At 45.2% G+C, this 12749-nt stretch overlaps 1 protein-coding gene across 1 annotated transcript in view; it reads right to left on the bottom strand.

The window, feature by feature from the left end:
- The window catches only part of TTC6 (tetratricopeptide repeat domain 6), an 832741-nt gene that overhangs the window by 145371 nt on the left and 674621 nt on the right, over window positions 1–12749 (bottom strand). The gene's annotated exons all lie outside the window — the stretch shown is intronic.

A 12749-nucleotide genomic window follows, 5' to 3' on the forward strand; every position in this document is an offset into this window, starting at 1 on the left:
GACATGATCGATGTTACAGATGTCTAGGACCAAATCACAATCAGGTAGATTGTGAATTTTTGCTCTAAAATGTCACCTAGAGCACTAAAACAAAGGTCCTATAGACTTCAAGAACTTTTTGCCTCAAGGGACCCGTTGGAAGCTCGCTCGTCGCCTGGCCCGCTAACTTCATTGGCTCCATCGAAAAAGAGAACCTTGTCATCCAATCCTCAATCCTCCACCCTAGGAGGTAAGGAGAATGTAAAGCGACGACGGCCAATGGATTCTAAGAAATCCTCAGTGCCTGCAGAGCCACAACGTCCCATATCAGCGCCAGAAACCTCGGCACCGACACCTCCTGCGCCTAATAGGGGATCGGCGCCGGGAGAGCGATTCTCGAACACCCCGACAAGACTGGCGTGCTCGGCGCAAAAGAACCCACCGCGCTGATCAATTATGCACACGGTGCCGAAGACTTCTGCGCGTACGGCGCCGTCTCCTGTAACATCAATGCGCACGGCGCCGAAGACATCGGTGCTGATAGCCCTGGCGTGCACAGATTCAGGAAAATATGCGCATAAACCTGTATCTGCGCACAAATCTACATCCGCGCACAAAGGTAAAACCGCGCATAAAGTTATGGTCACGCATAAAGTTATATCTGCGCATAAATCTGCATTTGCGCATACATCTGAATCTGTTTATATTAACTAGTATTATTTAAACAATTTATTATTTTATATTGACGAAAATTTTTGTAATTTTACATTTCCATATTTTTATGTTTTTTAAGTTCAATTTGTTTTATCTACCTTTTGTCTATTTTTATTTTATTTTATTTTAATACATCTAAACCGTTTTGACTAAACACTGTTTGTAAAGACGGTATAGAAATACTTTTAAATAAATAAATAAATCATCAACAGGGCTACCCCGCCATCTGGTAGCCAGAAAATATCTCGTTACCAAGCTGCAGCTCCCCGAATAAGATGCCCAAGTTCCTGGGGCTATGGATTTCCTAATCAACGTCCAAGCTTCTGAAGGTCCAAATGCCATAGGTGCTCCGGTAAAGGCTCTCCCACCGAATTTGCTTGTGGCGTCAACTCTCTGAAGACTTTCCATTTGAAATGAGAAAGGGCATCCGCAATCAGATTTTGCGTTCCCAGCACATGCTTAACCCTAATGTTAACATTCCATGTCAAACAAAGGAAAACGAGTTCACACAGTAGAGCTGATACAAGGTTACACTTGGCTGACTGCTTATTAATAACCTGAACTACTCCCAGGTTATTGCACCGGAACACTACATGTTTATTCGTGAGCTTTGTTGCGTCCATCGGCCTCAGATGGCTTTGATCTTTCTGTCTCACCTTTCTCTCTGCTCTCCCCGCTAGCCTTGGGAAGATGGCTACTGCCACGTCTGCAAGCCACTCTCCACGGCGTCCCTGGAACGGCTATGGCAAAGCCTCACACCATGTTTCTCCTAAGGGCCTCCTAGGGTGCACGTGTGCATGCCACCCACGTCTTTATCCACGTCATGGCGGGAACCTCGGGGGCGTACCCCTTGAGTGACGTCACGCCATCCGGGTATTTAGCCTGCCCTTGTTTGCTAGCTCATTGAGTTAGCAAGGATTGGACTTGTCCAGTCCAAGCTACTCTGCCGCTTCTGTGCTGCCGCTGGAAGCTCTCTCTGCCCTTTGGGGTAATTCTCTAACCTGGGTACCCGCTCCTCGGGGGCCCTTTGCTTTCTTTCAGGTGCTTTACTGGGATCAGGTACTCACGCTTCGAGAGCCTGCTCTCCTTGCCTCGGTGCCTGTAACCAACTACTTCTGGCTGCTGGAATCGCTACCACACAGCTACCAACTTCGTGAGTAATCTAAGTTGTCAGTCTGTCTCATCTACAGCTCTGCTGCACTGGGAACCTGCAGCCAGACTTCCCTAAAAACCATCTTTGTGAGACTGGTCTCCTCTACCGAGGATCCCTGGACTGCTATCTCTGGATTGCCTCACTACTGCCACCTCTGGTGGAACTCATCAGCTGTTTAATAAAAGACAATCTCTGAGTTTGTGCGTCCTAAGTCTAGCCTGGTACTGTGGCTCCTCTCAGGGCTCCTCCCTGTGCGGTGGTCACCTACACAGTAGGGATGTGAATTGTTTTTTGACGATTTAAAATATCGTCCGATATATTTTAAATCGTCAAAAATCGTTAGAGGCGCGATACAATAGGAATTCCCCCGATTTATCGTCAAAAATCGTAAATCGGGGGAGGGGAAGGGGGAGGGCGGGAAAACCGGCACACTAAAACAACCCTAAAACCCACCCCGACTCTTTAAAATAAATCCCCCACCCTCCCGAACCCTCCCAAAATGTTTTAAATTACCTGGGGTCCAGTGGGGGGGTCCCGGTGTGATCTTCCACTCTCGGGCCACGGCTGCATTAATAGAAATGGCGCCGGCGCCACCTTTGCCCTGTCATATGACAGGTCTAATAAAAAACTGTTTGAATATGATGTAATCTTAATGTAAATTTCAAAATACCATCATATGAGAACCGAAATTGTTTGCCGTTGCCATTGTAGTCTTACAGTTAATGAGACCTCATATACTGTGGCGGGCTTTCAATGCAATAGCCCCGTGAAGCCACTATGGAAGATATGCGGTGATTTAATGACTGTTACACCGTCTTTATGTTATAATCATTGGTCTCTCGGAAGGTTTTGTTTTTGTAATGACAACTTGGTCAGTTTACAGTTAAAGGCAGTGAAAGTTTGCACTTATCGTAGCGAGGTTTGCAGCTGGGATATCACGCTGGCGGTGGCCCGACACGGCTTGTGTTTCTGTGAACCTTCTTCAGGGGCCGCGCTATGCCAATGCTATAATACAATGAAAAAGACTTGAGAAAACCAATTGGGTAACAACATAGACAAAAACATTAAGCTGCATGATACATACGATTCCCGGTACTGCCAACAGGTTCTGCTACTAGGCTGCAGCTATTCTCGGGCAGCAGGATCCGCCATCTTAACGCTGCTGGTTATGTACCTACCGCAGTGGGCGGGATCAATCAGTGATGACGTCAAAGACATTAACTTGAATCATTTGGGAAACTAAATGAGCGACGACCACTCAACAGAATCATTGAGACCTAGAGGAGATTGTGAAGCTAGAGTGTAAATCCACCACTGTTCACGAAAGTTCAGGAATTGATTTGAATCACCTCCGCGAGAATTGGGGGATATCTGTTCTAAGATTGTCCATCGGAGTTGATCAAACGTGTGTCCAGATTGTACGCAATGATTCACCATGGGTGCCTCCATGGATTCGGCTCAGCTCGCCACATTGTAGGCATTCCAGGCCTGGTCCAGCAAATCACCGAACAACAGAACTCGCTGGATAATTTGACTGCTGTCTTTAACCAGCTACACGCACAGATGAATACACCAAACACCACTGGTAAAGAAGCTACACCGCCAGAAGTGACGGTCAAGACAATTGTACCTCTATCTGCTACAACATGCTTCTCAGGGGAAGTTTGGAAATGTAGAAGATTTATAAATCAGTGTTGCATGCCTTTTTCTCTGCAACCTAATCATTTTCCTATAGCCTATGCCAATACCACCTATATCTTGTCTTATCTGGACGGAAGAGCGTTGGCTTGGGCCTCCCTGCTGTGAGAGCATGATGACCCTCTCCTGCACAACCTTGATGGGTTCCTAGAATTGTTCAGATCAGTATCCGATGACCCTGCCAGGTACACGACTGCAGGATCCACGTTGGTTCACCTGAAGCAAGGTAATAAACCTTTACCAGACTTCACCATAGAATTCAAGACATTGGCATCAGAATTATGTTGGGACCCTAATTGCCTGAAGACCCTCTTCTTTGAAGGACTGAACTCTGGGTTGAAAGACGAGCTGGTGGCTCATGAGATGCCTGAAACCTTGGCTAAACTAATGAAGTTGGCAACAAGGATTGATCGCCGACTTCGTGAAAAGGTTCAAGAGACCAAGACTCCCAGAAAACCTCTTCAGGGAGAGGCTCGAGTGAAGTCCACACCCAGGCCTATTCCCTCAGGTCCAGTTGCTGGCGAAGAAGAACCAATGCAATTAGGCCGCAGTCATTTAACTTCAATAGAGAGAAGAATACGAAAGAGACTGGGACTATGCATGTATTGTGGTCAAGTTGGCCATGCTGTGCAAACATGCCCTATATGTCTGGGAAACTGGCAGACCTAAGTCCTGTGAGAGGACTCTTCTTAGGTCTAACTGCACCCTCTCCTCCACTCTCTCTCCCTGTATCTTTGATCTGCGGACCTCTTGAATAGTAGACTCTTGCACTAGTGAACTCTGGGGCAGGAGGAAATTTCATTTTGAAGCATCTAGTGGAACACTTGCGGATTCCCACCACTACCATGAAGTCTCCAGCCCTTACCAGGTGAAGTAACTCTGCTCACCGATCCAGTGATCTTACGAACTGGAGCTCTTCATACAGAGACTATTTCCTTCTTTGTGCTAGAAAAGGCCATGCATCCTTTAGTACTAGGGCTACCGTGGCTGCAGAAGCATATGCCTCAATTCAACTGGGCACTCTGGAGCTGTCACGATGAGGTCCAGATTGAACATAAGAACATAAGAAATTGCCATGCTGGGTCAGACCAAGGGTCCATGAAGCGCAGCATCCTATTTCCAACAGAGGCCAAACCAGGCCACAAGAACCTGGCAATTACGCAAATACTAAGAAGATCCCATACCACTGATGCAATTAATAGCAGTGGCTATTCCCTAAGTACATTTGATTAATAGCCATTAATGGACTTCTCCAAGAACTTATCCAAACCTTTTTTAACCCAGTTACACTAACTGCACTAACCAAATCCTCTGGCAACAAATTCCAGAGCTTTATTGTGTGTTGAGTGAAAAAGAATTTTCTCCGATTAGTCTTAAATGTGCTACTTGCTATCTTCATTTAATGCCCCCTAGTCCTTCTATTATTCGAAAGTGTAAATAACCGATTAACATCTACTCGTTCAAGACCTCTCATGATCTTAAAGACCTCTATTATATCGCTCCTCAGCCATCTCTTCTCCAAGCTGAACAGCCCTAACCTCTTCAGCCTTTCCTCATAGGGGAGCTGTTCCATCCCCTTTATCAATATGGTTGCCCTTCTCTGTACCTTCGTATATCTTTTTTGAGATGCGGTGACCAGAATTTTACACTGTATTCCAAGTGCAGTCTCACTATGGAGCGATATAGAGGCATTATGACATTTTCTGTTTTATTAACCATTCCCTTCCTAATAATTCCTAACATTCTGTTTGCTTTTTTGACTGCTGCAGCACACTGAGCCGACGATTTTTAAGTATTATCCACTATGATGTCTAGATCTTTTTCCTGGGTGGTAGCTCCTAATATGGAACCTAACATCATGTAACTATAGCAAGGGTTATTTTTCCCTATATGCAACACCTTGCACTTGTCCACATTAAATTTCATCTGCCATTTGGATGCCCAATTTTCAAGTCTTGCAAGGTCCTCCTGTAATGTATCACAGTCTGCTGGTGATTTAACTACTCTGAATAATTTTGTATCATCCACAAATCTGATACTCATCGTATTCCTTTCCAGATCTTTTATATATATATATATTGAAAAGCACCAGTCCAAGAACAGATCCCTGAGGCACTCCACTGTTTACCCTTTTCCACTGAGAAAATTGACCATTTAATCCTACTCTCTGTTTCCTGTCTTTTAACCAGTTTGTAATCCACGAAAGGACATCGCCTCCTATCTCATGACTTTTTAGTTTTCTTAGAAGCCTCTCATGAGGGACTTTGTCAAACGCCTTCTGAAAATCCAAATACACTACATCTACCGGTTCACCTTTATCCACATTTTTATTAACCCCTTCAAAAAAATGAAGCAGATTTGTTAGGCAAGACTTCCCTTGGGTAAATCCATGTTGATTGTGTTCCATTAAACCATGTCTTCTATATGCTCTACGATTTTGATCTTGAGAATAGTTTCCACTATTTTTCCTGGCACTGAAGTCAGGATCACTGGTCTATAGTTACCTGGATCGCCCCTGAGCCTTTTTTAAATATTGGAGTGACATTGGCCACCCTCCAGTCTTCAGGTACAATGGATGATTTTAATGATAGGTTACAAATTTTAACTAATAGATCAGAAATTTCATTTCTGAGTTCCTTCAGTACCCTAGGATGCATGCCATCTGGTCCAGGTGATTTGCTACTCTTTAGTTTGTCAATCTGGTCTACTACATCTTCCAGGTTCACAGTGATTTCGTTCAGTTCGTCTGACTCATCACCCCGAAAACCATCTCCAGAACTGAAATCTCTCCAACATCCTCATTAGTAAACATGGAAGCAAAGAATTCATTTAGTGTTTCTGCAATGGCCTTATCTTCCCTAAGAGCCCCTTTAACCCCTCTGTCATCTAATGCTCCAACCGACTCCCTCATAGGTTTCTTGCTTCAGATATATTTTAAAAAGTTTTTATTATGAGGTTTGCCTCTATGGCCAGCTTCAATTCAAATTCTCTCTTCGTCTGTCTTATCAATGTTTTACACTTAACCTGACAATGCTTATGTTTTATCCTATTTTCTTCAGATGGATCCTTCTTCCAATTTTTGAAGGATTTTTTTTGGCTAAAATAGCCTCTTTCACCTCACCTTTTAACCATGACAGTAATCATTTTACCTTCCTTCCACCTTTCTTAATGTGTGGAATACATATGGACTGCGCCTCTAGGATTGTATTTTTAAACAATGTCCATGCCTGTTGAACACTTTTAACCTTTGCAGCTGCACCTTTCAGTTTTTTTCTAACTATTTTCCTCATTTTATCAAAGTTTCCCTTTTGAAAGTTTAGTGTTAGAGCTGCAGATTTATTGTCCCCCTTCCAGTTATTAGTTTAAATTTGATTATGTTATGATCACTGTTGCCAAGTGGCCCCACCATCATTACCTCTCTCACCAAATCCTTGTTCCACTAAGAATTAAATCTAAAATAGCTCCCTCTTTTGTTGGTTCCTGAACCAATTGCTCCATGAAGCAGTCATTTATTACATCCAAGAACTTTATGTCTCTAGCAAGTGCTGATGTTACATTTACCCAGTCAATATTGGGGTAATTGAAATCTCCCATTATTATTGCACTGCCAAATTGGTTAGCTTCCCTGATTTCTCTAAGCATTTCATCATCTGTCTGACCATTTTGTCCAGGTGGATGGTAGTATACACCTATCATTATACTCTTACCCAACACACATGGGATTTCTACCAATATAGATTCTACTGAGCATTTAGTCTCTTGTATGATCTATTGCCATGGTAAATGTCTGATGGAGGTCTCTCCAATACCCTGCATGCCAGCTATCCCATTGATGCCTGGGTTGCCGCCTCAATATGCATCTTTCCAAGATGTATTTTCCAAAGAAGCCGCAGACATATTACCTCCACACAGATCCTACGACTGCGCCATCAATTTGAAGCCTAATATTGAACCACCCAAAGGAAAGATTGACCCTCTCTCCATAGTGGAAAATAAAGCTATGTCAGAGTACATACAGGAGAATCTTCAGAAAAGCTTCATAAGACCCTCCAAGTCTCCTGCCGGCACAGGCTTCTTCTTTGTGGGGAAGGACGGAACACTACGTCCATCCATTGATTACAGAAGTCTAAACGAGATCACTGTGAAGGACTGGTATCCCTTACTACTCATCTCAGAGCTATACGATAGACTACAGGGAGTCAAGATATTCTCCAAGCTTGATCTCAAAGGAGCCTATAACCTAGTTCGTATCCGCTCTGGCGATGAATGGAAGATGGATTTTAATACCTGGGATGGGCACTTTGAATACCTGGTGATGCCCTTTGGCTTGTGCAACGCCCCGGTTGTCTTCCAAAACATGATAAACAACATTCTGCGTGATCTACTCTACAAATGTGTCATTGTGTATCTAGACAACATCTTGATATTTTCCCAGGACTTGAACACCCACCTGGAAGATGTCAAAAGAATACTGCTAAGATTTCGCGAGAACCGCTTATACGCCAAGCTGTCTAAATGCGAATTTCACAAGGAATCTGTGTCTTCCTTAGGTACATTGTTTCCAACCAAGGCTTTCAGATGGAAAAAATGTGTGAAGCTTGCTGGGCAGACTGGATGGGCCATTTGGTCTTCTTCTGCCGTCATTTCTATGTTTCTGTTTCTATGTTTCTATGATCCACAGAAGCTTGAGAGCATTCAGAAATGGACACAGCCCACTGGTCTAAAAGCTCTTAGACGATTTCTGGGATTTACCAATTACTACAGAACATTCATCAAGAACTACTCTTCACTAACTGTTCCGTTAACAGCAATGACTAAGAAAGGTGCCAACATTGCCAATTGGTCTACAGAAGCTGTGACAGCATTTCAGAAACTGAAAGACGCCTTCTCGAGTAAGCCATGCCTTCACCATCCGGATCCGACTCGACCCTTCATCGTAGAGGTTGATGCTTCGGATGTAGGCATAGAGGCCATGCTAAGCTAGTCCAGTGACTCTAAGATCTTGCATCCATGTTCCTTTTTCTCCCGATGCTTCTCGCCTATGGAGAAGAACTATGGCATTGGGGATAAAGAACTATTGGTGATAAAGATGGCATTCAAAGAGTGGCACCCCTGGCTTGAAGGTGCCCAACATCAGATCACTGTTTTCACGGATCATAAAAATCTGGAGTACCTCCGTCACGCTCATCGCTTAAACCATAGACAGGCGAGATGGTCCCTGTTCTTTAACAGATTTGACTTTGTGCTGAAATATTGTCCTGGAGATAAGAACGTCAGAGCAGATGCCCTATCTCGCTCATTTATCTCTGAAGACATACCTGATGAACCTCAGCATATCATCGACCCGAAGAGAGTGATCCTGTCAGCTACTCATCCAGTACCTGCGGGTAAGACCACTGTACCCAGTAACCTGAGAAAGAAACTGTTAGCATGGGCTCATGATTCGAAACTGGCTGGACACCCTAGTCAACATAGAACTCTGGCTAAACTACAGAAGTACTGTTGGTGGCCCAGCATGAAGGAGGACACTTTCACCTATATGGCTTCTTGTTCAAATTGTGCCAGACAGAAACCTCTGCCCGGATGTCCTTGGGGTCTGATTCATCCCTTGCCAGTAACCAGATGAGCCCTGGACTCACATCGCTACAGACTTTGTGGTAGACTTACCACTCTTGGGAGGTAACAATACCATCTGGGTTACAGTGGATTGTTTCTCGAAGATGGCTCACTTCATGGCTCTCCCTGGGTTACCCACAGCCATGGAGCTTGCAAGACTTTTCATCACCCACATCTTTCGCCTACACGGCATGCCAAATCACATCATCTCCAACAGAGGAGCGCAGTTTACAGCAAAGTTCTGGAAAGCTTTGTGTAAGAAGTTTGACATCTCTCTCGACTTCACCTCTGCATACCATCTTCAGTAGAATGGCCAAATGGAGAGAATGAATAGAACACTCAAGCAGTTCCTCTGAGCCTATGTTGGCTCATGTCAAAATGACTGGGCTGAACTGTTGCCTTGGGCTGAATTCACCATCAACTCTCATCCAGCAACATCTACTGGATCAACACCATTTGAAGTGGTCTACGGACGACTACCTTTACCTCCATTACCACTTCCACTGCCACTGCCAAAGATATCCATCTACTATGGACTAAGACTAAAGAGATGCTACAGAAAGCAGGACAAAGAGCAAAGAAAGGCTATGATGCTCATCACTGCAAGGCTCCTGAATTCCAGCCTGGTGATAAAGTCTGGCTGTCAACAAAACACTTAAGACTCAAGATACCATCAGCTTGTTTTGCTCCTCACTTTGTTGGACCTTTTCCCATCTTCCGACGTCTGGGTACTCTTACATATAGTCTGAAACTTCCACCAGCTATGAAGATTCATAATGTGTTCCATGTCTCGCTATTGAAACCGCTCATTCTCAGCAAGTTTTTCTCTAAGACACTGGAACCTATACCTATTGATGCAGAAGAAGACATTGAGTACAAAGTAGAAGCCATCCTCGATGTGAGAAAGAGAGGCAGTGTTTTGGAGTACCTCCTGTCATGGGAGGGTTATGGACCTGAAGAAAACTCTTGGGAATCTTTGGCAAATATCATGGATAAAGAGATGCTTCAGCAATACCACAAAACGCATCCTCAGAAACAAAGACCAGGTAGGAGGTCTGGAGGGGGCCCTTTGAAGGGGGGTACTGTTGCATCTGTCGGCCTCAGACGGCTTTGACCTTTGTGCCTCACCTTTCTCTCTGCTCTCCCCGCTAGCCTTGGGAAGATGGCTATTGCCCGACTGCAAGCCACGCTCTCCAGCGTCCCCGGAACGGCTATGGCAAAGCCTCATGCCATGTTTCTCCTAAGGGCCTCCTAGGGTGCACGTGCGCATGCCACCTACATCTTTATCCATGTCATGGCAGGAACCTCGGGGGCGTCCCCCTTGAGTGACATCATGCCATCCGGGTATTTAGCCTGCCCTTGTTTGCTAGCTCATCAAGTTAGCAAGGATTGGACTTGTCTGGTCTAAGCTACTCTGCCGCTTCCGTGCTGCCGCTGGAAGCTCTCTCTGTCCTTCGGGGTAATTCTCTAACCTGGGTACCCACTCCTCAGGGGCCCTTTGCTTTCTTTCAGGTGCTTTACTGGGATAAGGTACTCGTACCTCAAGGGTTTGCTCTCCTTGCCTCAGTGCCTGTAACCAACTACTGCCTGCTGGAATCGCTACCACACAGCTACCAACTTAGTGAGTAATCTAACTTGTCAGTCTGTCTCATCTACAGCTCTGCTACCCTGGAAACCTGCAACCAGACTTCCCTAAAAACCATCTTTGTGAGACGGGTCTCCTCTACCGAGGATCCCTGGACTGCTATCTCTGGATTGCCTCACTACTGCCATATCTGGTGGAACTCATCAGCTGTTTAATAAAAGACAATCTCTGTGTTTGTGCGTCCTGAGTCTAGCCTGGTACTGTTGCTCCTCACAGGGCTCCTCCCTGTGGGCGTGGTCACCTACACAGTACCTCGAGAATCCACTCAAACACCTCACTCCATAACAAGCTTATCGCCCCAAATGAATAATGCCACCACTATGGGAAAGAGTTTCAAAAAAGTGATGTTCTTAGTGAGGCCTTCAGCCATTTGCCATTTGCCTTGGAAGTACACCCCAAAACCACAAGCTCCCGCATCTGAAAAAAGCCCTAGAGCATGATTCGTTACTTCTTCCTCCTGCATTATACACACACCATTCTGCAACTGACACAAACCTGACTCGGCCCTACAAACAGAAAGTCATCCCAATAGTGCAACATACTATCCCAGCCTGTATACTGTACCACCACCCATTGAGTAAAAGTACTAAAAGCCTTGAAAAAAGCGCAAGACACCGCGCATCCCATGTCTGCCTTAGCGAGTAACGCTCCTCTACCGGCTTTATGAACTAACTCTACTGCGGCATCAAAAGAAACATACCACACAAAACATACCTGTTTTGAGATAAAATCGTTCACCGACGCGCCTTTCGGATATGAAAGATTCAAAATCATTTGGAACTTACCCGGTGCCTTTTTTGGGATGATTGCTAACGGAGACAAATGCATGCTGTCAAATGGCAGAGAGGCGAATGGTCCTACTACCCACCCCAACTGGATCTCCGATTGTAATTTAGCCCAAGCAATATCTGCATGCTGATATGCTGATTGTGCATGCCTCCCACCACCCCCCGAACCCAGTCCCATGTATGGTATCGATAAACCCGCCCTAAAACCCATGTACAAAAAACATGCTGCAGCACTGTCTGGAAAACACCATAACCTCCTCTTCATCTCCAACAACACGATCAGTTAAACTGCTTTGCATAGTAGCACATCATGGCTTATCCCCTTTAAAGGGGGCTGCACCTTGGCCCTGGGTGCATTTCATGGCAGATTGTGCACCTCTGCAAGTGAAACAGGCATACCGGAACTTGTAATCTGGGAAGAGACAGGAGACTTTGTGAAATTGCCAAAATACATACATCAGACCCCCCTTGCCACAGCCTTGCTCCCTGAGATGGGCTTAGGGGTACTTCCGACAGCTCGAAAGGAACCAGCTGCACCACTCCTGCCGCCTGGGCTGGATGTGCTACCTGCCCCCCTCTTCCAAGCCCTAGGCCCTTGGAAGGGTGGGCCCCTTTGTTAGTTGTTTGGGTTAAACAAAGGTCAATGTCTTGGGAACCCCATGACATAAAACGATTCCCTGCCATTTTGACCCTGAGCTTCTCATCATAGTTGAGCCATGTCCAACCTTCATAGTCCCTAAAGGCACCCAATATGCTGTCCACATACACCAATAAGGAACCGTACTGAGAAGGATCAAAGTGCAGAAAACCTCGTACCCATGTAACTATGTTCTTTGAAACTTTAGGACCAGATGCCTTCTTACCCTTCTTTCTATCTCTCTTTTTACCTTTCTTACTACCTCGTCTGCCCTCTAACAACCTAAATATATTGACCTATTTGCGCTTGCATATATGCCTCCGGAGTCACCTGAGAATACCTTCCCACAATTCGGACAAAGACGCGAGAGCCGGGTACCCCAAATCATGCTTAGGCCCTTCTTCTAAAAATCGCATGGTAAACTAGCCCAGACTCAGTGGAGGAGGCCGAAGAACAAGACGAAAAACTTGAAGAAGAAGAAAGGGGGGAAGGGTCCCTCCTCTTTCTTTTGCCCTAACT

This window comes from Rhinatrema bivittatum, chromosome 4 (genome assembly GCF_901001135.1).
Source record: "Rhinatrema bivittatum chromosome 4, aRhiBiv1.1, whole genome shotgun sequence".
Lineage (NCBI taxonomy): Eukaryota > Metazoa > Chordata > Amphibia > Gymnophiona > Rhinatrematidae > Rhinatrema > Rhinatrema bivittatum.